The following is a 27,881-nucleotide window of genomic DNA, read 5'->3' on the forward strand; positions in this document are numbered from 1 at the left end:
AGAATAGCAGAGAATTAGCTTCGCTTAATAAGAGTCTCACACACAGGTAAAAACCCCTTCATTTTAGTTAGAAAAACTGCAGCAAATCTGTCCCTCACACTTTTACTCCATCCTTCTCTCTTTCTCTCTCACACACAATAAGTTCAATGATACACTTATTAGTTCTGTATGCTCTGCAATATACAGGCAGCCCTCTACAGTTCTGAATTTTGTGAATTACATTATTCACTGATTTGATTAAAATAGTTCCCCCACTACAATTCTATGATCAGCTTCCAGCAGAGGTTGGCCACAGAGTTGTGCTGGAGGACCTAGAAATTCCTTCAAGAGATCTTTTGTCAGGTAAAAAATAAAATAATTTGCAAAAATATATTTATTGAGATTTATATACCAACAGACATAAAATTCCATAAAATTACATTTTTAAAATTTGTGTGAGTCTTTTGTCGTCTGTCCCTAATTCCAGCAAATATGGAGGAATAATTATGTGAAAATGATTATGTGAAATTATTTTGGCCAGGCATTTAGCAGGAGCAACATACTGATTAAGATGATATCTAGACTTGACCCGTGCATACTTTTAATAGGCTAGAGGTACTGTCAACATTACTTTAAAAAAACCTAATCATAAGTTATTGAGTGGTTTAACAGCAATTTGTTTTTAAAAGGCAGTTTATAGGTCGTAACTGCATATACTTTTTGCAGATCATAGCTAATAGCAAAATTATATTTTATGGGTTTTAAAAAAATGTTCATAGGAACTTTTTCTATATTTATTTTCATTGTAAGGTAAATCCATATTAATATTATCAACATATTTTAGACAGAAAGCAGATACAGTAGAGTCTCACTTATCCAACATAAACGGGCTGGCAGAACATTGGATAAGTGAATATGTTGGATAATAAGGAGAGATTAAGGAAAAGCCTATTAAACATTAAATTAGGTTATTATTTTACAAATTAAGCACCAAAACATCATGTTATACAACAAATTTGACAGAAAAGTAGTTCAATATGTAGTAATGCTATGTAGTAATTACTGTATTTACGAATTTAGCACCAAAATATCACGATGTATTGAAAACATTGACTACAAAAATGCGTTGGATAATCCAGAGTGTTGGATAAGTGAGACTCTACTGTACTATGAATAAATCTTGCCTAAATTACTTGGCAAATGGCATCAGAGGTGACATGAACTGCACACTTCCTGATACATGGCTTATTCCAGCGATAACTATACTGTACACAATTGATTGTCTTTCTCCTGCCTTTTTATTGAAAAGGCGTACAAATGATTGCATTCAAAATAATAAATAATATGATCAATAAGAAAGCATTTAATTCACATTTAACTTGGATGCACCAAGATTTAATCACCAATTCTAAAATATTGAAGATCAGCAATGTTAAAGATCAATAGTTGGGTTCAATCCCAAGTGCTTGTATTTCATTAACTGTTTGAGAATCCCAGGCTCTCCTCCACTCCCAAATACAGTCAATCTTGTGACAATCAGAGCATGTCACATTTCCTTCTTGAAATCATAGCTCATGGTGCTTGTCATATGTTACATTGGCCCTTGAACAAACATGTCACTCAGGGGCAAATGTGTAAATTATCTGGGAAATCTTTGCTTCAACATGAGTTTTTAAGGGGAGGTCTGTACATGGTAAGTGGCTGAAACCTGCGGACTTTGATCAAGGTCTAATAAACAAGAAGGTAGAATCTAAGTTTCTTCCCACATGTTTACACCACCACCAAGGGGAGGCCAGAAGGTTCTCTTTCTAATGTCCTCCCTGGCAATTTCCCCTCTCATCTGATCCTGCCTTTTCCTCACTTGCTTTCAGAATTCTCCAAATGCTGGTCAGCCCCTTACTGGCTTTCCCCTATATAATGAAATTTGTATATGTGTGCATGGCGGATATGGAAATAACTCCACAGAAGAGCAGATTGTGGATGAAAGGAGGAGTCTACACTCCCACAAGTTATGCCCTCAGACACTATGATCCTGGAAAGTTAATCTACCAGAGATGAGATGTTTTATGAAAAAAAGAATTGATTTTTTTTATTATGAAGGACAACAGAGACAGGGTAGGAAATGTTAATTAGGGTTATTTTCCATTTCTCAAGTTTTTGTTTCAAAACACTGTACACCCGCTTTTCTGTCCTTCTGTTTTAAATTAGAAAAGAAATTTCTTTTCTCTCTCTTTTCTTTTTTAACATCATATAATTTTTTTGTAATAGATAACAATGGAAGAAGACAACAATGTAAGATGATAAATTTGTCCCTGTTCTAGATCCATTTTTGTACCCTTCCCCATTCCTCATATATTTGCAATAAAAATTATATGGGGGGAAAAAGAAATGGCATGAAGTTACACAACAACTAGATTTAGCCTTGAATCTACTTTATAATGCATCACTTTAACAGATTTTCTCCTATCATCAATTACTTCAGAAATAATAAAATTGGGTTGTTGTATGTTTTCCTGGCTGTATGGCCATGTTCTAGAAGCATTCTCTCCTGACGTTTCGCCCACATCTATGGCAGGCATCCTCAGAGGTTGTGAGGTATGGAGAAACTAAGCAAGGAAGGTTTAATATATATCTGTGGAAAGTCCAGGGTGAGAGAAGAACTCTTTGTCAGTTGGAGGCCAGTGTGAATGTTGCAGTTAATCACCCTAATTAGCATTGAAAAGCTTCATATCCTGGCCTTTCCTGCCTGGGGGTATCCTTTGTTCAGAGTCATTAGCTGCCCCTGTCTGGAATTCCTCTGTTTGGGTGATTAACTGCAACATTCACACTGGCCTCCAACTGACAAAGAGTTCTTCTCTCACCCTGGACTTTCCACAGATATATATAAACCTTCCTTGCTTAGTGTCCCCAAGGCACAAAAAATTGCCCATGCCTGGCCTAGAGCCTTCATCTTCCTGCTAACACAATAGAAAGGATTCAATGTTCAGCCTTCCTACCATTTCAGTTTCTGCAAATTATTTAAACAAGGGAGAGCAGGAGGAGTATAAAGGAAATTCTTGTATAATGGTGCTGTTTTAGGAAACAACATGTTTTCTCTTTCACTCTAATTTCCAAAATTTTTATGTATACTTCAGGAATGCCTAATTTAACTATGAAAGATGAAACAAACTCCTTCCAGAAATGTCTGGTAATTTCCTCAAAGAACATGAAAGCTCATTAAACGTAGCTTTTAATCAACATTTTAAAATCATTTTATACATTATTGTTTGCTGTGCTGCTGTAGCAAGTTCTTTTCTGCATAAATAGGAAGGGAAGATGGTACCATCTGAGCTCTGTGGGTTTAGCATTTTTTTGAATGAAGTAGAGAGTGTTCAAGGATTGGCACATTTGTAGGGATACTAAGATGCTTGTTTATAAAGCTATTGTCCTTCTAACTTAATTGTACACCTGCGAAACATTAACCACCTACAAGCATCACTTTCGACTTCTGGAACTGAATCAAATAAGAATTCCTGCCCTTCTGAAACATTTTGATTATTGGGTTGCTGTGAGTTTTCCAGGGTGTATGACCATGTTCCAGAAGCATTCTCTCCTGATATTTCACCCACATCTATGGCAAGCATCCTCAGAGGCAGCTTCAAAGCTTGGCAGGAAGCAGCGAAGCTTTGACGCTGCAAGGCTAGTCAATGCCAATCAAGGTTGTCAATTAGAACATTCATACTTTCCTTAAACAGACAAGAGTTCTTTCTCCCACCCTGGACATTCCACAGCTATATAAACCCCACTTGCCTAGTTTCCAACAGACCTCACAACCTCTGAGATTGCCTGCCATAGATGTGGTGAAACATCAGGAAGGAATGCTTCTTGAACATGGCCATACAGCCCGGAAAATTCATAGCAACCCAGTGATTCCAGCCATGAAAGCCTTTGACAATACTGGGATTATTTTAACAAAATGTTTCAGAGGAGCTGAATTTTTTTGTTAGAATCAGCTTCAAACTACTTGTGAAGATGTTTCTTTAATCATAGAAGCATTGAGTTGGAAAATATCATGAGGACCATTCAGTCCAGCCTCTCCCACAATAATACAAATCAAAACTGGGGTTTTCCTTAAATAAGATCTGTTTCTGAACTCTTAAAACCTCAGCTTCTTTTTTCATCCTGTCAGCCTTCTGAACTGTAGAGCCGCTACTCAAAATTACATCTTCCCACATGCCTTTAAAAACTGGAAATTTATCATGAAATTGGATAGTTAATTTACTTATCTCTTGTATTTTAACTCAACTAAATTACATAGAATCATAGACTCATAGAATCATAGAGTTGGATGAGATCTCATGGACCATCCAGTCCAACCCTCTGAAATGAAGCAGGAAAATCACATGCAAAGCACCCCCGACAGATGGCCATCCAGCTTCTGTTTAAAAGCCTCCAAAGAAGGAGCCTCCACCACACTCTGAGGCAGAGAGTTCCACTGCTGAACAGCTCTCACAGTGAGGAAGTTCTTCCTAATGTTCAGCTAGAATCTCCTTTCCTGTAGTTTGAAGCCATTGTTTCACACCCTATTCTCCATAGCAGCAGAAAACAAGCTTGCTCCCTCCTCCCTATGACTTCCCCTCACATATACATGGTTATTATGTCTCCTTTCAGCCTTCTCTTCTGCAGGCTAAACATGCCCAGCCCTTTAAGCCATTCCTCGTAGGGCTTATTCTCCAGACCCTTGAAATTTTATGGCTTTTTTAGGAGGCAAAAATCATATTTTTTAATATTTCTTTTATATGAAACGGAAACCATTTTTTATAAAACAGGCGCAAATGCAATGACCACAAATTCCATTATGCTTGCCCTTGTAGACACAAGGATGTCAAATGCCCATCCAAACCTTCCCTATAGTTTTCATTTAAAGTATACAAATCTAACTAATTTGCAAGCCTTGTAGTCCTTTGAAGTTCCATACCATGAAATTCCACGTTATCATATTTTTACTAAAAGAAAAGAAAACTTATATGAAAACATTGAAAGTTGGATTTACAACGTATGATCTTCTAGTTAACCTTGAAGTACAATATCTATGATTCTTCACCATTAGAAGTGCTGGCTAGAAAGCCTCGGTTAAAAAAAAAAAGAAAGGAAGAAAATAAGAAAAGGAAAATAAAGACTCAGATAAGCAGACTCTCTTTCATGATCAACAAATATCTAGGTTCCTGTAGCTTTTTAGTTTTGGTAATACAGTTTGGAAGATAAAACGGATCCCTCGGGGGCCTTTCGGACAAGCAAGCAAGCAAGCAAGCAAGCAAACAAGACAAAACAGATAACAGATTTGTTTTTAAAAATAATATCTGAAAGATATCACCAAACCATTTCTTTAGAAGACTTTCTGCTACACTGAAGTTTAGCTGTTTCAGCAGCTTTATTCCTTTTCTCCATTAATCAGAAACCACATCAAACAGTTTTTCCATGGAAACATTGAAATGACTACTAAAGTTTTCCAGTGTCATGAAGTAATTATTACTTTCCTGTAGATTTTCTTTTTCAGACCAGGCTTATTTTTCTATTTCAAACCAAACTGAAGCCCATCTAACTTGGATTTGTCTTGCAAATATTAGAGTGGCACCAGAACTCTACTAACACAGTTGCCTTGAATGAACCCACCTAAATGCCCATCCCTCAAATAGGGAACTTACAGTTCTTCCCACAAATTTATGTAGAGCCTTTTGTCGTTCCTTCCTCTGATATACCAAGCAAATCAGCAAAACAAAAACAAAACTAAAACCCTGATGTCTTTTATGACTGTGAACGATCTGCAGACGTAATGAAATATTTTAATTTCCTGAAGAAGAACAGCTGTATGCCATTATAAATAAATAAATAAACAAACAAACTTTATTTCTTTCTGCCCTATCTCCCCGAGGGGACTCAGGGCGGATTCCAACAAAAAAAATCGGCAAACATTCAATGCCATAGTACATTCATAAATACAAATACACATAACGAACCAACCAGATCCCAAACTAAACAAACATGTAAGACAAAATTGTATTATACAAACAGAAATTAGATGATAACATAACCTCACCTCTTTTGAAGTAACCCCTTCGGGTGAGAAGGGTGGGATATAAATGTTAGAAATTAATTAATTAATTAAAAGTACGAACAACACAAGATCCATTTTAAGAGATTTATTCCTGGAAAGGAAACTTTAAAGTAACCGTTTTAACAGCATTTTTTGGGGGGAGGGAGGGAGTTGAGGTAATGTTATTGGAGGCCCTTTCTACACTGCCATATAGAATCTAGATTATCTGCTTTGAATTGGATTATATGACAGTGTAGACTCATATAATCCAGTTCAAAGCAGATAATGTGGATTATCTGCTTTGATAACCTGGATTATATGGCAGTGTAGAAAAATCTGGAGATCTGGTAGTCAACATCAAGGATAGGAATACTACAGCCAATAGGCTATATGTGGCCTTTTGGGGAATTCTGTTTGACAGTGGTTCTCAACCTGTGGGTCCCCAGATGTTTCGGTCTTCAACTCCTAGAAATCCTAACAGCTGGTAAACTGGCTGGGATTTCTGGGAGCTGTAGGCCAAAACACCTGGGGACCCACAGGTTGAGAACCACTGCTATATGACTTCCCTAAAATCATAGCATCCCTACTTCTTTAAGCCAAAATGTTGATTGTCACACATTTTAAAAAATATATAAACATTTCTTGATGTCTTAGTTTTTAAGGCTTGTTCCAGGGGTTATTTGGTATTGGATAGCCTGCATCAGTTCTAGTTTGTTAGATGTGGTTATAATGGTTTTCTATGGCTGGGCACATGACAACTTATAGATAGCAGATATTTTATATCACAAAAACTAGTCTGATAGGGAGAAACTGATACCATTTCTGGAATCAGCAGGTAACATATACCCAGCTACAGGGCTAACATTTGAGGCATCGTAATGTGTGTTGGCCAGTGTTTTTAGTGTAAAAATAAAACTCTCTCTAGAGAAACAGGCCTCATACTGAAACAGCCAATACCACTTTAGCATAACCTGAAATTTGATTGGAAGTAATGTGCCATCATTTGTATTTATCAACCTGCCAGGGCCCATACCATATTCACATGGTCCATTGAGTTTTGAAGTCTGCACACAAACCTGACCTAAATCCACCTGTTAGTCCATAAACTCCTCGAATCAATGCGTTTCAGCCTATCAATTTTTGTTTTCCTCAGTGGGTCTATGGCCCTTTCCACACAGAGGAATAAAATCTCACATTATCTGCTTTGAACTGGAATATATGTCAGTGTGGAGTCAGATAACCCAGTTCAAAGCAGATATTGCAGGATTTTCTGCCTTGATCTTCTGGGTTATATGACCATGTGGAAGGGCCCTATGCTAGCAGTCAAGGTATTTGTACACAAATCTAGTGCAGTACCAAGGAGAATGGATTTCAGTTTGAGGTGTTTTCAGTTGGTTCTACAGGTAAATTTCATATGAAACAAGGATGCATATTTTGTGAAAAAGGAGACGAGAAATACACAGATTATGACTGTTTGGGAAAACATCTCAGTAGTCTGCCAAATGTTCACATGCAAAGAAAGTTTGTAATAGGTTGCAACATAAATAAATATGTATACTGAGTAAATATATATACTAACTGAGCAGTCAAACCAATTAAGCTTTATGCAGCAAAGAAATGGAACCCTTTGAGTGTTTTGATTTTAAAACTGCCAACTACATATTTATCACTTTGTATTAGTTTCTTGTTTTAAAGACTCCCAAGGAAGAAATGTGATAGATTGGGTTGAATCAGGTGCAACAATACTAAAAGCACTTTGTGATTTATTTTTGCTCCCCCAGCCCCAGATACATTCAACTAATATCTTGATAGACTGGGGTTGTTCACCCATGAATTTTTCCCCAACACAGATTTTAAAATCTGCCAATAATACTGGATTGAAATGCTCATTTTGTTTATTTGATAAATAATCTCCAATTGATTCTAGCCTAATGAGCTATATGGTGAAGTACTCCAGGATACGCCATACACATTAACCACCATCCACAATCATACTTTCATGATAAATATTACAAATCATAGCAACCACACTTAGTATATATTTTTTAATGTTATGGCTTTCCCAAAATTGAAATCTCCTGGTGGTTTACCACCCTTTACAAAAGTAGGAAATTGTGACCCTGATGGCAGGCAAACAAGACAGACAAACACTATTCATTTCAATCTGCTATACCTTTAAAATAAGAGATTACTGCCATATCTTAGGATTGAATGAGTTGGGGATAGTAGACACACTGTCTTTTTAAAATTAGGATTTCATTCCCATTTTGGTGGCCTTTCTCAAAGTGAGCCAATCCCAATGCTGGAGCTCCAATTCTTCTGCCAACTAAAAAAAAAATATAGGAAACATTTTTAATGCTTTAAGGCTCATGAATGGAGCTGATACTTATGTGAACTCTGCAGTTTTCTTTAATAAGCAAACAAGCAATTAAACCAACTTTATATAAAATTCCTAGAAAAAGACGCTGTTGCAACAACTCAGCAACCAAAACCTTTTATCAACAGGAATAAATTATTATTTCCTAACTATGAATGTCACGCTCTTTCTTTGTATCTTGTTCTGGTATTCTGCTAAACACTGTTTTGGAACATTGTTCAAAATGTTTTGTATATTGTTAACTTAACTTGTAATAATCAAGAGCTACAACATTTTCTATGTCTAAATAAACTGTTTAATTTGGGATAGCTTTACTTTACTTAGACCTTATGGTTATCTATCTTCTGATTTTTCTTCTTTAGCAGTTAACCTGCTCTGAGTTTTAGCAGATTCAGAGGAGTTATCCAAGGTGCTGAACCTTATACTCAAAATAGCTTTGGTACTTTGATAGTTGATTTAAAGTTCAATCTGAATCAGGCATGGGCAAACGTTGGTCCTCTAGGCGTTTTGGACTTCAACACCCACAATTCCTAACAATTGGTAAACTGGGTGGGATTTCTCAGAGTAGAAGTACAAAACAACTGGAGGGACAATGTTTGTCCATGCCTGATCTGAAACCTAAAACAGATTCACAGTCCCATTGATATTGAAACCATCAGCTGGCCATGTTTTACAGCAACTGCATCAGATAATACAGGCAATATTATTACTCAGTATAATGTACTATCTTTCTAAGAAGTCCTGTTTTCTGTAGTGCCACAATATCAAATTTATTTTAAAAGTTGGAAACCCCCTCAAAAGTCTCATTTGCTAAGTCCCTAATTTTTTCATGAGATTGAAGATTGTTCCTCCTTATTTGACCTGCCCTCTGTACAAGATGGGAACAATTATTTCAAAGTTATGATAATCTCCCCAATATACTGATTCATTTTCTGGAGAAAATGGCTACATTACACTAAACTATTTCCCCCAGTTGAAAAGTGGAATTTACCAAGATCCCATTAATTCAGCAGACAGCTAGGTTTAGTTTGATTAGTTTATTAAGATTGTGTATTCCAACTCAATAGATACATGAATGGGACAACTGAATCATTTTCAATTTTAGAACTACTAAAACAGGTATAGGCATTAGGCGCTTTATTAGATAGACTAGGAGACATTGAGCTGTTCTGCTATTTAAACTGTTTTTGTTCCACTCAGGAATCTTCTTCTTTTGGAACATGAAGACTTTAAAATACAAAAGAGGATTTTTTCCCCACACAGCATATATATCAAGGATCCTTCAAGAGGTTTTGGAATGCAACATCCTTGATTATAGACATTATAATTAATAGTCAGTAATGATGGAAGGTGTAGGCCAAAACATCTGGTGGAATCTGAACTGAGGAAAGCTAGCGTGTATATGTACCAAAGAGAAGAATTATCTTGCTATACCTGTATTTCTTTTCAAGGTAGCAATTGCATAATGGCTGGGATCTCACATCGGGGCTGGATAGCATAGACATTTGCATTTTGCAGTTACACATTATGCTATGCTACCCATGTGTTTGAGGGAAAAGTGCTACAACTAAATACACAAACAAATGTGCATGCCCAAGCATATTTCTACTGCATCACATGCACAACTTCACATCTTTAACCTTGAACATTTCACATTGAGTAAAATGTCCAAGAGCTTGCGCATGAGTAAGACAAAAACAAGATTGAAGCCATTACTTATTACAGCACAGTATCCAGAAAGACAGGATTGTTATCTCTCCAACACATACATGGACCAGCAATCTGTTGGTTGGCATATCTCTACTGTAGCATAAATGCCAGTGGTGCCATTGGTAATCATGTGGCAGCAGGGGTAAAATAACCACAGATGCTTGATTGACTGGAATGAGGGGACGGGACATCTTTCTCGAGAAAAAAATCCTTGCTAACTCCTCCTGAGCTACTGTCTGACAATGAAGATGGCTTTATCTGCCATCTCTTGGACTACTTATTCACCCCTCAAAAAATTCCTTAGACTGGTGTAAGACACCACTACACTGACATAAAACACCAGTGAGAGTCAATGTGCTGTAGATGTTTTAATGACGAATTGTAAACTTCCATTCTATGTCTAACTTTAGTTTTGTGTGTTTTAGTATGCATTTTATGGAAATACGTTTTAATATGTGTATTCTATGGAGTGCTTTTTAAATGATCATGTATTTTGATTATGTATTTTAGCAATGTTGTAACCTGCTTCAAGCTGCGAGGAGAGATGGGTAAGAAATAAAATTATTGTTGTTGTTGTTGTTATTATTATTATTATTATTATTATTATTATTATTATTATTAATGATGTTTGGCTGTTAGATTTTAGATTTTTTAAGATTAGGATATGAATCTACACTCAGCCATGGAAAGCCATTAGGTGACCTTGGGCAAGCCATTCATTCTCGATCTCAGAGGAAAGCAAAAAATGATGGTTGAGAATATTCTAAAATAGGATTGATATAAATGGAGTCTACTTGAAGTAATGTAACAATAAAAACAAGTAGGTGGTATAGACACAATGATAGTAAAGCTTCTCCTTATTAGTATTTTCCTGATAGCCATTTAGCATTATCCCGAAAACAGTTGGCAGGGTCTCAAAGTTTTGGGTTGAAATTATTACTGGGTATATCATACTGAAGGCTATTTCTGAATGCATTCTGTGATATTGCATTTAGATAGTGGATCCTTTCCTATTTATCCTTTCTCTTGACATGCACATATAAAGACTATAAAATATAGCGAAATGAAAACAATGGGAAGCCCCTGCCAGTGTAAAATATTACACGCAGAAGAAAGTAGAAATACACACAGACACACACCCCTACTTTTCCTAACTTTGATAACATGTGTCAACCTTAACCTGCACAGCTTTCCAATTTTGCTCTTGGCCTTCTCTCCAGCAGAGTCTGATTGCTTATGGCAGGCTATGTGCTGGCATTCTGCTCCAGTCTGGGAACATGAATGAAGCCTCTCAACTTTCTGTGACTGCAAGAGGAGATTGCAACACTGTCTGGGATGGATAGGCTGCTGAGATTCATTTAGGGCCTCCCTCTTTCTTTTAGTGCAAGCCGTGCAAGTAAAAGAATTGCTGGGGATGTCCAGCTGTGTCAAACTCACCAAGATAAATTTCACTTCATTAGGAATTAAGTTACAACTGAAAACCCATCATGCCCTGTGATTTGGGTTTTCCTGTGAATTCTGATCAAAGACGCTTTCAGACACTCTGATCATTACTTTTGGAATGAAGCCTGGGAACTTCACTGCTGTGTCTTTGCTGTGTAGGGAATTCATTTCCTGTCTCATCCATCTAATTGGTGAAGCTAGAAGTAAACAGACTCAGGGGAAGGTGAGCACCCTGTTTTACCTCCATCCCCTGCAGCATTCATTTTAGTTGCTGTAATATGAAAAGCTGAACTGCAGGTATCCATACTGCTTGATAACACTAAAAACTCATTCTGAGTACTGCATATTTGATAATCAAGTGTGCCAGATGAGTTGTTTACTATCACACAAAGATGGACAATCATCTGGTGGCGAAGTGTGTTAAAGCACTGAGCTGCTGAACTTGCAGACTGAAAGATCGCAGGTTCAAATCCTGGAAGCCGAGTGAGCGCCAGCTGTTAGCTCCAGCTTCTGCCAACCTAGCATTTTCGAAAACATGCCAATGTGAGTAGATCAATAGGTACCGCTCCGGCGGGAAGGTAACGGCGCTTCATGCAGTCATGCCGGCCACGTGACCTTGGAGATGTCTATGGACAATGCCGGCTCTTCAGCTTAGAAATGGAGATGAGCACCAACCCCCAGAGTCAGACATGACTGGACTTAACGTCAGGGGAAACCTTTACCTTTTTAAACTTTCATTCTCTCTCCATGTTTATGCTAGATATGGCTGATGGGAATTACAAACCAGTGTCTGGAGGGTCACTTCATTCTTGGTTTATTGTGGTGTTCTCAAGAAAGGCAAGTGATATCCTCCCAGGGCTTTATGCAATATGAAACAATAAAAACCAGGGACACATAATAAAAGCTCCACATGCTAAAAGCAGCAAATGTCATCAAACCGTTTTAGTAAAATGCCTAAGAAAACAAATATGGCTATGAGATGCCACATACAGATTCAGCTGCACCTCGCACAAAAGACATTTCTGGAGGCTAGAAGGCAATGGTTGGCCTTCCACATTCATAAGGATTAGGGGCCCAGGTCCTTTTCAAAAGTTGAAGAACCCTGACTATATCTAGGCTTCCTTAAACCTTAACATGTCATACTGTTGAAAATAGTTAACAAAAGAATTTATGCTTTTATGATTTATCTTTTAAAATTTTATTTTCATTTTCTAGTCAATGCACATTACCTGTGATTTGCCACAGTAGAATGCTTATTTTAAAAAAATCCAATTTAGTTATTGATGGCCAACCCTCACATCATCTGCAAAAGTTAAACCTGTAAAAGTCAAGGTCTGACGTTGTTGAAGTATTCCCTCCATTTTTTGCGGGAGATGAGACTCCTACACAGACATATGCACGCACACACCAAGCATGGCATATGAAGACAGAGTGGATAGGAAGAGGTCTTTTCAGGAAACCTTTTACTCTTAATAAACCATATTATATTTGCAAAAAACTGTTTTGTAATGAAGGCATCTTTCTTCAGGTATTAATTAGGAGTACTTATGAGGCCCCTGGTGGCACAGTGTGTTAAAGCGCAGAGCTGCTGAACTTGCGGACTGAAAGGTGCCAGGTTCAAATCCCGGGAGCAGAATGAGCGCCCACTGTTAGCCCCAGCTCTTGCCAACCTAGCAGTTCGAAAACATGCAAATGTGAGTAGATCAATAGGTACCGCTCTGATGGGAAGGCAACGGCGCTCCATGCAGTCATGCTGGCCACATGACCTTGGAGGTATCTATGGACACCGCCGGCTCTTCGGCTTAGAAATGGAGATGAGCACCAACCTCCAGAGTTGGTCACGAATGGACAACGTCAGGGGAAACCTTTACCTTTACCTACTTATGAGGAAGAAAAATAGCCCAAGTCTCATTGAGTAAAGGTGAGAAAGGAAATGTCAACCTTAATGAGACTAGTACTCAGAACCTCATCACATTCATGCTGGGATTCGCTGTGCATCATGGCAAATCCAGTGGGGCCTGGTGTGGGGAACCAGCCACCCTGCATCACCTGGCTTTTCTCTCACCCCATCCCATGGGAAGAAGTGTCCGCTGCCCTGCTTCCCCCCATTATTACCTCCTGTGTTGCTGTCGTGGCAGCTTACAATGCTCTCCCTTTACTTGGACCATGGGGCCCTGCTGGAAGTAGATCTACATCGTGCAATGGGAGCCAGCGGGCTCTGTGCCTTAAGTGAAGAGGGAGCATCATTTGATGGGCAATTTTGTTCATCTGATAAGGCCCTCAGATGATGTTTTGGGTCTTTGGATGTTCATGGGAAGCTGGGAAGCTAGACCTCTTTGTTCAGCCATTGTACTGCTGCATTTCCCTACAGATAGTGAGGCATGTAGTAGCCCTCCTATGTCTCCATTGCTCGCTCAAGTCTCTCACCCATCTCATGGTATATTCTTGGGTAGAAATATTATTTTAGGCAGTGAAAAGGCTGTTTCCTGTGCAAAGAACCACATGTACATTTTGTGCAGCCTAATACCCAAATTGTGAAACAGTGCGTTTTTCATATACTTTCTTGCAATGGGATAAAATGACTAAAATTACTCATTGATGCCTTCAAAAAGACATTTAGTGCCTTTCTACCCTCTGGAGCCCTATTTGGGGCCCTTATTAAATGTATGTTCTAGCATGTAAGGAGGAGATGATGATAACCTGGCTTTGTCTGCTTCTACTGCACTCATGTTAATGACTTGTCTGAAGAGAAAGTATGCTTCTACTCATGGGGTGATCCGTATAGGAGCATAATCTGGATTTTGCCTCATTTTATGTGAATGAAGAAACAATGTGACTAATGGGCTCATCACTACTGACATAAAAGCCGCCACTGACCATAGTTTACAGATAATGTTCTTTCTAATAACACATTGTTTCCAAAATGGGGTAGCAAAGTGGGCAGCATGACTTCTGGTCTTGACCTATATTATGGGCTGCTGGTAAAATGACTCTAAACCTATCATTTGCAAGCTCAATAGCTGCTTTGGTCAATGACAGTACTATCAGCTACAATTAGATTTCTACTGGAATATTTGCCAAAGATTATTTCGCAACCCCGTCTTCATTTGACAGAGAAAGATATTGTGACAGACAGAATATCGTAAGAGTAAAGACCTCCTTTTACTATTTTTCCCTCTGTCATTGTCTCACCTTATATGCATTTCCCATGCAATAATACAAAAGAAAATCAGATTTCCATCTATTTATATGGTCTTTGAACACAAAACTGAACATGGAGGTTATTGCACTGGTGAACAATGAACAAAGCTGCTCTTAAATGATTACTTAACAGCTTTGACTGATCTTTCCAGAAGCTCTCCAGACCTTTTCTGGTATCTATTCTTGCTTTCTTTGAAATGCAAAACTGGTAAAAAGAAAACAGAGCAGTTCTGAATCCCCATTTGGACTACATTATGCAAATGGTTTGGATGCAGCCCTTGGCAGTTCTCCAAAGACTATCCCCCCATTTTTGTTTTGCACAATAACACTATAATTGTTAGGTCAGTACCATCCCATGCTCTAAGCTTTCAGAATCCAAACGTGAAGCCAACGACCTCATCAGACGGGGCTGATTTTGGCAACATACGCCAGTTGCTCTCTAGTTTAGCCACGGAGCCTGCCAGCTCCCATCCCACAATGTACAGCTACTTCCAGTGGGCCTCCTTGGCTAAACTAAAGTGGAACCAGTGTACGCCTTGGTAGAGGCAACATGGGATACTTCCCATGTTGCATAGGGATCAATGGGGGAAAGCAGGACAGTGGACGCCTGGGATAAGTTGGTGCATGCCAGACACCACCAGATTCTCCATGATCCATGGCTATTCTGGCAGCACATATGATGAGATCCATAGGGACAATCTACAGTGTTGTTACAGCAGGCAGATGCTAGAAGTATCATAGGGAATGAGCACTTATGTTGTTATTAAGCATGTCATGTTATGTGCCAGATAGGAAATACCCATCCACCAACACTACTCAAGGCAGTGAGGTTGTCTTGAGATTCCTTCCTTTTGCTCCAAAGATTGGAAACTCAAGAAGAGGGGTATAATTCAGAAAACTTATTAAAAATATGTTATGGTATACCCAGCATTCGACTGTTCCATAATTGAAGAAAGTGTAGCTATCCATAAATTGTTGGCTTACAGCTCCCATTGCCCCTTGCCAGAATAACTGATGGTGAGGGATGCCGGCTGCGAGCTTGAAAATATTACTTTTTAAATGGCAACAGCCAGAATCTCTCAGCCCATGCCAACTGGAGAATTCTGGGTGTTGTAATTCAAACAGTGGCATTTCCAAGCTCTGTGTGGGAACTGAAGCCCAACTAAACTTGGAGAGCTACACATTCCTCAATCCATATTACACAATAAAATAAAATACTAGATGGAGATGCAGAGCTATATGAACATATGTAGTTTCCTTAACAGAGAACAACTTCTCTCAGAAACAATTACACAGCTGAGGCTAGAGCACCTCAAATATTCATATCCAGATGGTTGCCAAATTTCTTTGAGCAAACACCACATTCTCATGAAGCTCCCTAGGGAATAAATTATACATCCTAATATCTGCGTTTACAGAGAAGAGGATAAAAACCCTGAACCACTTGTTACCATCTCAAGGTTATATTTTAAAAAGTAATTAATTTAATTAAAGATGCTTAGATTACTAAAATTTCATGCAAAAAAGAGAGAAAATACATTAAGTACTATCGTTAAAAGTGGAAGAGAGAGAAGTCACATTGCTTGTTTCAAAATCCTCACAGTACTGATCCTCCAGACATTCTTTTTAAGAACTGGCATTTGAGGATGCATGTATACTGTACAATTGATGCAGTTTGACACCACTTTAACTGCCATGGCTCAATGCTATGGAATCCTGGGATCTGTAGTTTGATGACGCCCCAGTGCTCCTTGGCAGAGAAGGTGAAAGGCCTTGGAAAATTACAACTCCCATATTTCCATAGCATTGAGCAAGGGCAGTTAAAGTGCTTTCAAGCTGCATTAATTCTACAGTGTAGGTGCATCTTTAATAGTTCACCTCAACCCCAGTTAGAACTAGAGAGAAAAGGGCAGGGGGGTAATGATTCATAAACATATTGAATAGACATGGAAATTTACCTCCACCCTGCAATTGGCAAGGGGTGGGCTTGGAAAAAATAGATAATCAAGAAAATGGGCAGTGGGCTTGACCCATGTGGCACTTTAAACACTGCTATGTTGCAATGTGGACCAGATGATGAATTTTTTGTACATAAACCTCTGTGCATGCTTGTATTGCCGAATTACTTATTTCTAGAGAAGCTTATTCCTCCCCTCTTTAATAGATCTGGAGGGAAATGTATGCCCATTAAGAGGTATGCACTGTTGGTTTACCTGTGTTTCAGCCCAGGAAGCAGAGAGTAGTTGGAGGTTTATAGATGTTATGATTTGCAAAATTGCTAAAAATAAAGGCTTCCCCTTCCTTACCACAGAGGGCAATTTGGGTTTAGGGCTTTGGAAATTTAAGTAAATTAAAAGCAATACATTACTTCTAATGCTAGGCAGGCATTTCAGCACTTAGGAGAATTGTTCTTCTCATAAACATTCAGCAAGAGTGCTGTAAGGAAGCAGTGATTCCGAGAAAAAAGTAAGTGCTACATTCAGATCCACAGCTGTATTTATAAGATAACATGGGGAAAATGATATATAAGGAATGGGAGATAGGTTTTTATAAATGCGATTCACCCCAGGTTACATTCAGTATTAACCACATTCATCATAGATAGCCATTCTAATTAAAATCACAAAATCTAATGAATGAGGAAGTGTTTCTCTGGTTGAAAAATACATTTTCTAAATTCTTCTTTGAACAAAAAGGCAAATACTGCCCAACTCTATGCTAACACCTTTCAAGCAGTGCTTTAAAGAAGACTTAGTATTTAAGCCCCATCTACACTGCCATATGATGCAGTTTCTGAATGCAGATTAAATGCACTGAACTGTCTTACAACCTTGTCACATTGCTGCTGGAGTTGCTCTGTTTACTTGGAGGATGTGGAGAACCATTGGAATCCATGGAGGGAAGCCACGTGCTCCACGCCCCACATGGGATCAGTTGGGAGAGGGTTTTTGCCATATATATTTGTAACAGGTAATGAACATCGTTTTGACAAGATGCTTTGCTGCCTACAAGCAATCCTGTTTGGATTATTCCCTGAAGACCCAGAATCCAAAGTTAGTGGGAGGTGGGAGCCTCATTGAAATTGCCCTGACATCCTCAACCGGCGACCAACCCAAAGCCAGAAAAAAAAAAATCATTTGTACCAGCTGTGGTACAAATTTGTACCAGTGGTCCTGATGGCATTATGAAATTTTTTGTGCAATCCCCATGACTCAGAACCCAAACTTCATTTTTTTGGCGGTGAAAGTCTCATTAGAGTGATCCCGAGACTCCCTTCTCCAATAAACTCTACAGCCTACTCCCAATCACCAAGGCATCTCAGAAGGTTAGAAGCAAACAAGCTTTACCATCAAGGTCATAACTGTAGCAGCCAATTAATACTATTGTAAGTACACTCAGCCCTCCACATTCATTGTGGTTAGAGTCACAGGACTCCTGTGAAAAAAGAAAAAAAAGAAGGAAAATCCTATATTTTTATCTGAAAGACCCCTTCCCTAAGCATTATCTATCACTGGTCTTCTATCACTGGAGGCTGGCCAGAGAATTTTACTGGAGGACCTAAAGGTTTCTAGAAAAACATTCTAATGGAATTTGTGGATAATCAAAGCCACAAAGGTGAAACATGCAAATGTGGAGCGTTTAGTGTATTCTCTTCACTATACATGGGATCTATAGTACAACCAAAAAAACCTTTAGGTGAGAGAGAGTGGGAAAAGAAGACAAATGGGAACCATTGTTATTGAGAAATTAAACCCCACAACAATATGCATGACATAAAATGTATGAATTATAAGATGTGGTTCCATTGGAAAATATAGCCAATCACATGGTCATTTCAAATTGTCCTAAAAAGTAACCTTCCAAGAATTTCGTTGGAGTGTTGCTTCACCACACCTTGGACGCCAAGAAACAGTGACTCAAATTAACACAATCTCTTTACAATTTCATGGAACACCTGATGGGAGCTTGAGAGGAACCCCTGACCCTCTATTGATGAACCTTCTCTATCTCTATGTAAGCCACACATGGATTTCCCACCCCATTAATGGACTTCTTGTGTAGGTTTCTCATATCCCTTGTTTTAATTCATAAATTCTATATGTTCATTCTTGAATTTCCTGCTTTCATTGATAAAGCTGGAGATATGCATCTATGAGGTTCAGCACAAATGTTTTGGGCAAATGTCATCCATTTTTTGTGTGTGTCAGGAGTCACTTGAGAAACTGCAAGTTGCTTCTGGTGTGAGAGAATTGGCTGTCTGCAAGGACATTGCCCAGGGGACACCTGGATGTTTTGTTGTTTTTACTGTCCTTGTGGGAGGCTTCTCTCATGTCCCTGCATGGAGCTGATAGAGGGAGCTTATCCATGCTCTCCCCGGGTTGGATTCGAACTGGCAACCTTCAGGTCAGCAACCTAACCTTCAAGTTTTAAATTTATATACTGTAATTTTGTACTGTATTTAATAGTTTTTAACTGATTTTATGTATTGTTGATTGATTTTGTATAGGCATCTAATTGTGCCAATGTTGTAAGCCGCCCTGAGTCCCTTCGGGTGAGAAGGGAAGGATATAAATATTGGAAATAAATAAATAAGTCAGCAGTCCTGTCGGCACAAGGGTTTAACTCACTGTGCCACCGGGGGCTCCGGCATGTCATCCATTCAGCTGTTTAAACATTTGTAGATACCCACTGTATACTCAAGATACTTCCCATGGTGTTTATCCAGACTAGATTTAAGTCAATCAAGGATTCCTTTACATCAGTGGTTCTCAACCTGTGGATCTCCAAATGTTTTGGCCTTCAACTTCCAGAAATCCCAACAGCTGGTAAACTGGCTGGGACTTCTTGGAGTTGTAGGCCAAAACACCTGGGGACCCACAGGTTGAGAACCACTGCTTTACAGGTTGCTACACCACATTCCTGGGGTTCACACTATTCTTGCGGATGGAACAGTGAGTGGACTGAAACTTTGAACCAACCAATGACAGCTGTTTATTTTTCCTGCCACTGGAGAACACTGACCAGTGATGCCATCAGAGGTAATCCCCAGCCAAAGGGAATTTGGGTCCTAGCTGGGCCGATTTTTAGCCAATCAGAGGCTGGCACGGGTATTTTGAATAGTTGTCAAAGTAAATAAAAATGTTCTGTATTTTCCAATGCTTTATGTCAGTACTTTGAGCACTAACTCTCCTGATATCCTTTTTTGACCACTGAGAACAAAGACGTCTGCTTGCCTTCAAACCCATTTGTACTACCTTCGACCTTCTGACTGCTTAGCACTCCGGGCTTCTGAGAGTGCTGAAATCACACAACATCATGAGCAGAGGAAAAAGTGGACTAGAAAGAGAAAAATAATCATGAGGATAAAGAGAAGAGGGAATTGAAGGAGAAAGGATTTCAACGCTTAAGCAGAGCTGAAGGACATTTGTACTACTTCTTTAATTAGTTAACATTATTGCAACCCACATACTTCTCAGACCAAAATTGCACTGCAGCTTCATCCATTTAGGGCAGGGAAAGGAAGATTGTGTGTGTGTGTAAAAGAAATAGTAAGACAGGAAAAGCTGCAAAGCACATCATTGTTCTGGCATCGTATTCAGCAATTCTTGAAACAGTGACTAACTGAAGCAGCTCTACATTTCTCTATGGTGAGCCCTTCCCCTCATTACACAAAAATTGTCATGTTGCTCTCCTCATTACATTACTTATTAAATGCAACTCTGTTATACTCTTCTTTTACCATACGAAAGACAAACAGAAAATGACAACTCATTTTTAATGAAACAAAGGGAAAATTTTGCTTAGCTTATACTGAAACAGGTCTTGAAGTTGCCACAAGACTACATTCCCCCCTTTTCTTCTTCTATCTTGGGGAGTCAAACTGCAAAATTAATGCAGCTTAAGACCACTTTAATGATCATGTCTCAGTGCTATGGGGATTATGGGAATTGTAGCTTTACAAGATCTTTGACAGAGTGTGCTGGTGTCTCACCAAACTATAACTCCTAGGATTCCACTCATTGAGCTATGGAAGTTGAAGTGGTGTCAAGCTGCATTATTTCTACAACATAAGACTTTGGGGATCAGGCAATATGATTACTCTCTCTTCCACATTAACTGATAGTATTAATTACATTTTCTTTTTTTCTTTTCTTGGTGATATTTTTTTTTTACAGTCTGAACATATTTAATTACATTAATTCAATTTTAAATTTGTTTTAAATGCACCCATGTAGAATTTGGTCTTTGAGAAATGGTCACAGATAGCTTCATTTATTTTATTTCTTGAGCAAATCAGCATTCCTTATGAACACAGTTCAAGAAGCAGAAGTTTCACAGTGTGTCGGTCTAAGGGGTTTTGATTCCCGAAGCAGAAGTTATGATAAATGTTATTAGGCTCCTTTCATCGGGGTATTTTAATCTAATGATTTTACCTTATATTGCTGCTATAGTCCCCCCCCCCCCCCAACTTTGAAGTTGACGGATTTGCATTGGTGGTTGTTTGATATTATTACTGTTATATAAACCTTTGTTTTAACTTCTGATTTATCATCTTCTTGTGTTTTAAACTGTGTATATTGTTTAATGTATTTGTGCTGTTACTTTTGTAACGTTGTGAGCCGCCCCGAGTCCCCACGGGGAGATGGTGGCGGAGTATAAATAAAGGTTTTATTATTATTATTATTATTATTATTATTATTATTATTATTATTAATCCCCTTCTTCTTCCGTTTATTTCAGATGATTGGGGAATAGATGTTGACTCTTACTGCAGTTACTGTTATGCATCGGAGGGAGGTAAACCAACTTAGGGAATTTAGGAAAATACGCATTCTGTTCCACTGAGCCGCCATTCTGCTTAACATTAATGGGATTGCCTGCACCTTTTCCCTCATTTTGCTTAAAAAGTATTTAGCCTTGCTGCTATATTGCCTATGGTCAAACAACAGCTTGCTATGCAGCATGGGTGACTAGTTTTATAATAACTGTACAGAACTGAGGGTGACAGGGAATGGAATCCCTTTTGAATCCCACCGCTGCCACCAAATTGTACAGATGCTGAGGTGTCTGACAGGAATGTGTGACAGAGATGGAATCCCTCTGATCCTACACTCACACACAGATACCACCAATTAATAAAGATGTCTTATGAGAGATGATGTTAATTAATTATTTATTTGACTATCTTCTTCTTCGCTGCCACCAATGGAGGAGATGGTCAGGCAGATGGCACTGGTTCTTTCAAGCTTTCTCTATTTGTTTTACTTCAGATGTTGATGTTACTTAACTTAATATAAGAGTATGACAGAGGCTTAGTTAGAATAAAATCAAAACAAGTTTATTGCAGGTACAGAGCTTGATGGTTTCATATAACTTGTTAAAGGCACTTCGCTTAATGGTTACAAACGGATATGAGGTGGTCAAACTTTCAAAATATTTCTTTCTCTAGATTACACTAAACCTTGATCCTCCTGGATCCCCTGGGATTAATTTTCCCTAATCCACAGGCTCTATAAATGACCCTAGACAAGTCACCTAACTTGCCTAGTCTGGTCTAACCTAAATCTGACTCAAATCCTTCTATTTAAGCCAGCCTGATTCTCCTCAGAAGAATCAGTTCCTCCACTGTGAATGGAAATCACAGACTGCCTGGGTTTTAAAACATTCCCCCTTTTTCTTTCCAAACGGCGGTTGGCTCCGCCCCTGTTGCTATGGTAACCTGCCTTAAGATGGCTACCTTCCCCCATACATATTGTTAACTCAAATACTCACCATTTTAAACTTAGCCAAACCTGACTGTTTAAACAAAATCAAATACACATATCATCTATAAACAAAATATAATTATACACTTCTTCACAATAACATATAGGATCCAAAGAACTTATTGACTGGGTGCGGGGGGATCTACAGTGACCACTTATTCTAGAGCCGATCCAGTGTGGGATATGCAAGATCTGTTCTGGTATGGCTCCTCCCAGCTGACTAGCCATATTGTTCCTTCCCATTCTCTTTGTCATAGAAATCTCCAGGTATAATGTGGCTCTTGTAGGCCAGTTGCTGCCTGTTGGCTGAAGCTTTAGAGCAATGAGAGAGGGGGAAGGGGAAGAAATACAGTAGAGTCTCACTTATCCAACATAAACGGGCCGGCAGAATGTTGGATAATCAAATATGTTGGATAATGAGGAGGGATTAAGGAAAAGCCTATTAAACATCAAATTAGGTTATGATTTTACAAATTAAGCACAAAAACATCATATTATAAAACAAATTTGACAGAAAAAGTAGTTCAATACGCAGTAATGCTATGTAGTAATTATTGTATTTACAAATTTAGCACCACAATATCACCATGTATTGAAAACATTGACTACAAAAATGCGTTGGATAATCCACAACGTTGGATAAGTGAGTGTTGGATAAATGAGACTCTACTGTAGTCTCTAATAGTCTCCTCAATCTGGCCAATATCACTCCAAGCAATGATTTGCTCTAAGCCCACCATGAAAAGGAAAATTGGAGGGGATTGTGAGAGCCATCCCAGTCCTCAGGTTGCTCAAGTCCAGTGAACACTGGATGACTGTGTAAAGAATTGCATCTTGGAACAGGCTCAACTGTTTACATGGTCTTAAAGATGTATGCTTTGACTAATGCAGGTTAGGTTAATGGGTTAAGGCCTCATTAAGTGTAGTTTGGCCACTATGCAGTTGATTTAGGCACCCTTAACACAAATGACCTCATCAGATCCTAGGATGCTTTCACCCCATCTAATGGACAGAGCCCCATGCTGGACATCAAATAATGTCTTCCAGTGGCTTCCAGTAGAGGGCCCACCCCAACTGGGGGGAAAGCACCACCGGACATTTTCTCCCCAACACGTGAGCATGCCGTGTTGTGCACAGCACTTTGTTGGGAAGGCGATGCTTTCCCCATGTGATAGGGAAAGCATTGCTGAGGGAGAGCTGAATGGGGCAACAGATTCGCCCCACTGCCCCTCTCTTTGTTCTAGTAGATGTTGCCTAGATTCCAGTTATTGATCTTCTAGAACAGTGTGGCCCCACCTTTAGTTACCCGAGGGCCAATCAAACTTTAGTATAGGAATGTGAGGGCCAGAGACATTCCAGAAAGAAAGTGAATTAAATAATTAATATTGAATTGAATAATTAAAATATTAATATTTAATTACATAATTAAAATATTTTTCCGGTAAGAAGGGCATAGGCCAACAAAAATGAATTGGTGGGTCGCAAGCGGCCTGTGGGCCATGGGTTAGACCACACTGTTCTAGGACACCCTTGTGAAGGTTAGTTCATTGAGTCTCGCTGAGAACTGCCTTGGCTCCCAGTCTGGAAGAGAGGTAGCATACCAATGAAACAAATTTTAAAAATATTTAATAAATAAATCCTACCAGTGGTGTAAAGTTTTCCCCCCTGCCTTTTCCACCTGGACAATTGTGTTAGCAGCTGTTCTATTAATATGTTTGTGTTGCAATTCTGTCAGTCAAAGCAAACTATAAACTCACAAGGGATACTCTTCCTTTGAACTGTCAAAGTGGAGTCTCCTGTGTATGTCACAGAAGAAACCTGTTGACCTCCCATTGTGCGCTGCTGTCCACATTGCATGTGGAAAAGAGGAGGAAATGTACAAAAATTGTCATCATCAGATTTGTCCTTTTGTTCATGCATTAAGAACTTAAACAGCCTTGTGCAATTGTTAAATTCTTAACAGGGCACATAAATATTTACATAGTCACAAAGGATTTCTGAAACTCATTGTTGATGGATGGAAGCTGAAGAAGAAAACCCATTTAGTTCCCTTCAACATATCTCTAAAATTCACAGGACCTATTTGTGTCCCCCAAACATGATGGAAGCTTTCCTAACACATATTTTGACCTGAGCGAAACTCGTTTCTTCTTTATTTTAATAGTTATGATAGGAAAATATGATTATGTCCCAGGAGATCCTTGTTAGCAACTGTCTGAGACTTTAACTACTAGTATCCACTACATACCCTCCATTCCTCCATCTCAACTACTACTGCCCTGGCCTTGGATAAGCATTTCAGATAAGGGATGCTTAACCTATATTGCCATACACCAAAACTGCATTGTAAAATTTTAACTAATATTATCTATGAGCTGCCTTCTATCCCACTCCAGAAGAAAGGCGGCATATTAAATTATACATAATTTAAATTATACACATATATACATAAAATAATTCAGAGATGAAGAATATGTGGCCTTTATGGGAGTTTGCTAAATCTTCAACCCAAGCCAGTATTGCCAATGGTGAAGGATGATGGGAACTGCCATCCAACATCTGGAGAACCACATATTCCCCATGTGAAAACTCTTTTTTATGGTGAGAAAACTTCTGACTTAAATAGATACCACATTTAACTGAAGGGATTACTCAATGTTCAGCAAAATGCTCTGAGCTGGTTGGGACTCCCAAACACCTCTTGTTTTGTGAAGATCATGTTATCATGGAGATCTGGGGTCCTCAAACTGTTTAAGCATAGGGCCAGTTCATGGTCCCCCAGACTGTTGGGAGTACAGAATATAGTTTGAAAAAAATGAACGAATTCATGTGCATACTGCACATACCTTATTTATAGTGCAAAAAATAATAATGAAAGAACAATAAAATGAAGAACAATTTTAACTAACATAAACTTACCAATATTGCAATGAGAAGTCTGGGCCTACTTTTGGCTGATAAGATAGTGGAATTAATTAGGATTGTTATTGTTGTGTGCCTTCTAGTAGTTTTAGATTTAGGGTGGCCTAAGTCCAAAGCAGTGGTTCTCAACCTGGGGTCCCCAGGTGTTTTTGGCCTACAACTCCCAGAAATCCCAGCCAGTTTACCAGCTGTTAGAATTTCTGGGTGTCGAAGGCCAAAAACACCTGGGGACCCCAGGTTGAGAACCACTGGTCTAAAGTTTAGGGCGGAGGCCAAATAAATGACCTTGGGGGGCTTCATCTGGTCTGCGGGCCTTAGTTTTGGGAACCCTGATATTGACACTTGGTGGCTACAGCTTATAATAGTAGTTTATTTAATGCTTGTAACTACATGCAATTTTGTAGGTAGCCACCCAATATCCAATGAGTGGAGTGGCTTGGGAAAAAATACGCTATGATCATGACATATATCAATGGGCCTCAGTGTCTCTAGAGATCATGTGTCAAGTCCTTTAGTTGATTCTGAATGTACAAAGTGAAGATGGCCCAGACCACAGTTCATGAGACAAGGTATGCAGAAAAATACAATGGCCATGCTGGCTGGAGGATTCTGGGAGTTTTAGACCAAAAAATATTTCCCCTGCCCTGCTGCTAAATATCTTGAAAGCCCATTTACTTGGCAGGATCAACTGCTGGGTTTACATTGTCAGTGCCGCATTGGTAGGTTTAGCTATCTTCTTGAGAGCAAATTTTATGACCTAGTTTCTTGAAAAGAAAATCTCATAACATGAACTCCATTACCTGGATTCCTGGTGATCAAGTTTCAAAATGGGTTACCTGCTGTTTCTCTCCAAAGCCCACAGATAAAACACAAACTAATTCATCAGAAATTTCACAAACTGGGAATGTTTATCTGCTACCAGCGACAAACATGGTGAGTAAGCACAGGAATCAATGACTACTTATTTCAGCATATTGAGTGTGGATGATTGTAATTACCTGGTAATTGACAATTTCCCTTGGGGCCATGTCCCTACTTAGCCCTAATTATTATGATTTTCCTTGCTATTGCCAAGCAAAGAGGAAGACCCAGTAGTATAGGAAACATGGTATGCAATGAAGTGCCTAGCCTAGTTTTCAAGAACACTTGTGCACGTTTCATAATTGTTTGCCTTTGTGGAATGACTACCTATTTTAATGGTGTTTTTCTAGAGCACTACTTGTATCTCTTACATGTGCAGATGGAGTGAGTTCTGAACCAGAGATGACAATGTTATTGTGCTTTTATATAGTTTTCTTCTAGCAACCAGGACCCTTACAATGATGTACAGTTGGCCCTCCATACCCATGAATTCCACTATCCACAGCTTGAAAATATTTTTTAAAAACTCCAAAAAGCAAATCTCAATTTTGCCGTTTTATTTAAGGGATGCTATGCTATTATATATAATGGGACTTCATTATTCACAGATTTGGTTATCCATGGTGGGTACTGGAACCAAACCAAACTGAAATGGACACCAGGTCCTACTATAAATGGAAGCCTAGAACATTCAAAACATTATAAACAAAATACAGGCTCAAAGTGCTCTTGAAAAAATAGATTGAAAGCCATTTTAGAGGCCGTGTCTAACAAAACATTCCTGTTGTTATTGCCTATTACAAACAAGTATACAACAGACCTGATTTCTGTAGGGTATGAGTTTTATTGTAGCCCTGCTGCCACAGAAATGGTCTTGTTTTGTGTACCCATCAATGTAGCCTGGCTTGGTCATGGGACATGCAAAAAGACACCTTCTGAAGATTTCAGTTTAAAGGCAGGTGCATAAATATAGAGTTCTTTCATATATTCTGATGTCAAATTCTTTAAGGGAAAACTGGGCACCTTGAATTGGGCTCAGAAATAATTTGTTCAGTTGGCTGAAGTGTCAGTACAAGGCACATGCAGGTGAGGAACACTAATCTGATTCTCTAGGATTGATATTCAATAGGCTCAACTACTTAAGGCTCTACTTATTTTAAATAAACCTGTTACATTCAACCAGGTGTTGTACAAAATGAGAAGCGCACAAAAGGTGATTCATCCCTACTAAAGTTGATGCAATTCCCTTGAGTGAAATAGGAGCAGATGGATGCTCCCAGCTTGGTGGCAAGCAAAGGGAGTGATTTCAAAGAGCTAAAATACAGTCTGGGAAAAACAAATAAACATTATTCTCCCTCTTTTAAAGCTGAGCCAGGGCTGATACGACCCAACCCTCGTCATGCATTTTTTTCAGTATAACTAAACAAACAACTAAGCAGTTTCTTTTCAGAAAAATTCTGTCTTTTTCATAATATACTATGAGCAAGCAAGTGTTAATGGCCAGCCGTAAACCTTCACACAGTCCTGTTGAGGTGGAGCGGGAAAACTA

General features: G+C 38.8%; 1 protein-coding gene across 3 annotated transcripts in view; it reads right to left on the reverse strand.

Annotated features, from left to right (window-relative positions):
* The window catches only part of lingo2 (leucine rich repeat and Ig domain containing 2), an 867,433-nt gene that overhangs the window by 26,126 nt on the left and 813,426 nt on the right, over window positions 1–27,881 (reverse strand). The window contains exon 6 of one of the 3 annotated variants that reach the window (XR_010003916.1): window positions 4–8,378. The exons of the other annotated variants lie outside the window; for them this stretch is intronic. The gene's annotated coding sequence lies outside the window, so the exon portion shown is untranslated. Of the gene's footprint in view, window positions 1–3; window positions 8,379–27,881 lie in introns of those variants that run through there. 3 annotated transcript variants of the gene reach the window in all.

The sequence above is a fragment of the Anolis carolinensis genome, chromosome 2 (genome assembly GCF_035594765.1).
Source record: "Anolis carolinensis isolate JA03-04 chromosome 2, rAnoCar3.1.pri, whole genome shotgun sequence".
Taxonomy (NCBI): Eukaryota; Metazoa; Chordata; class Lepidosauria; order Squamata; family Dactyloidae; genus Anolis; species Anolis carolinensis.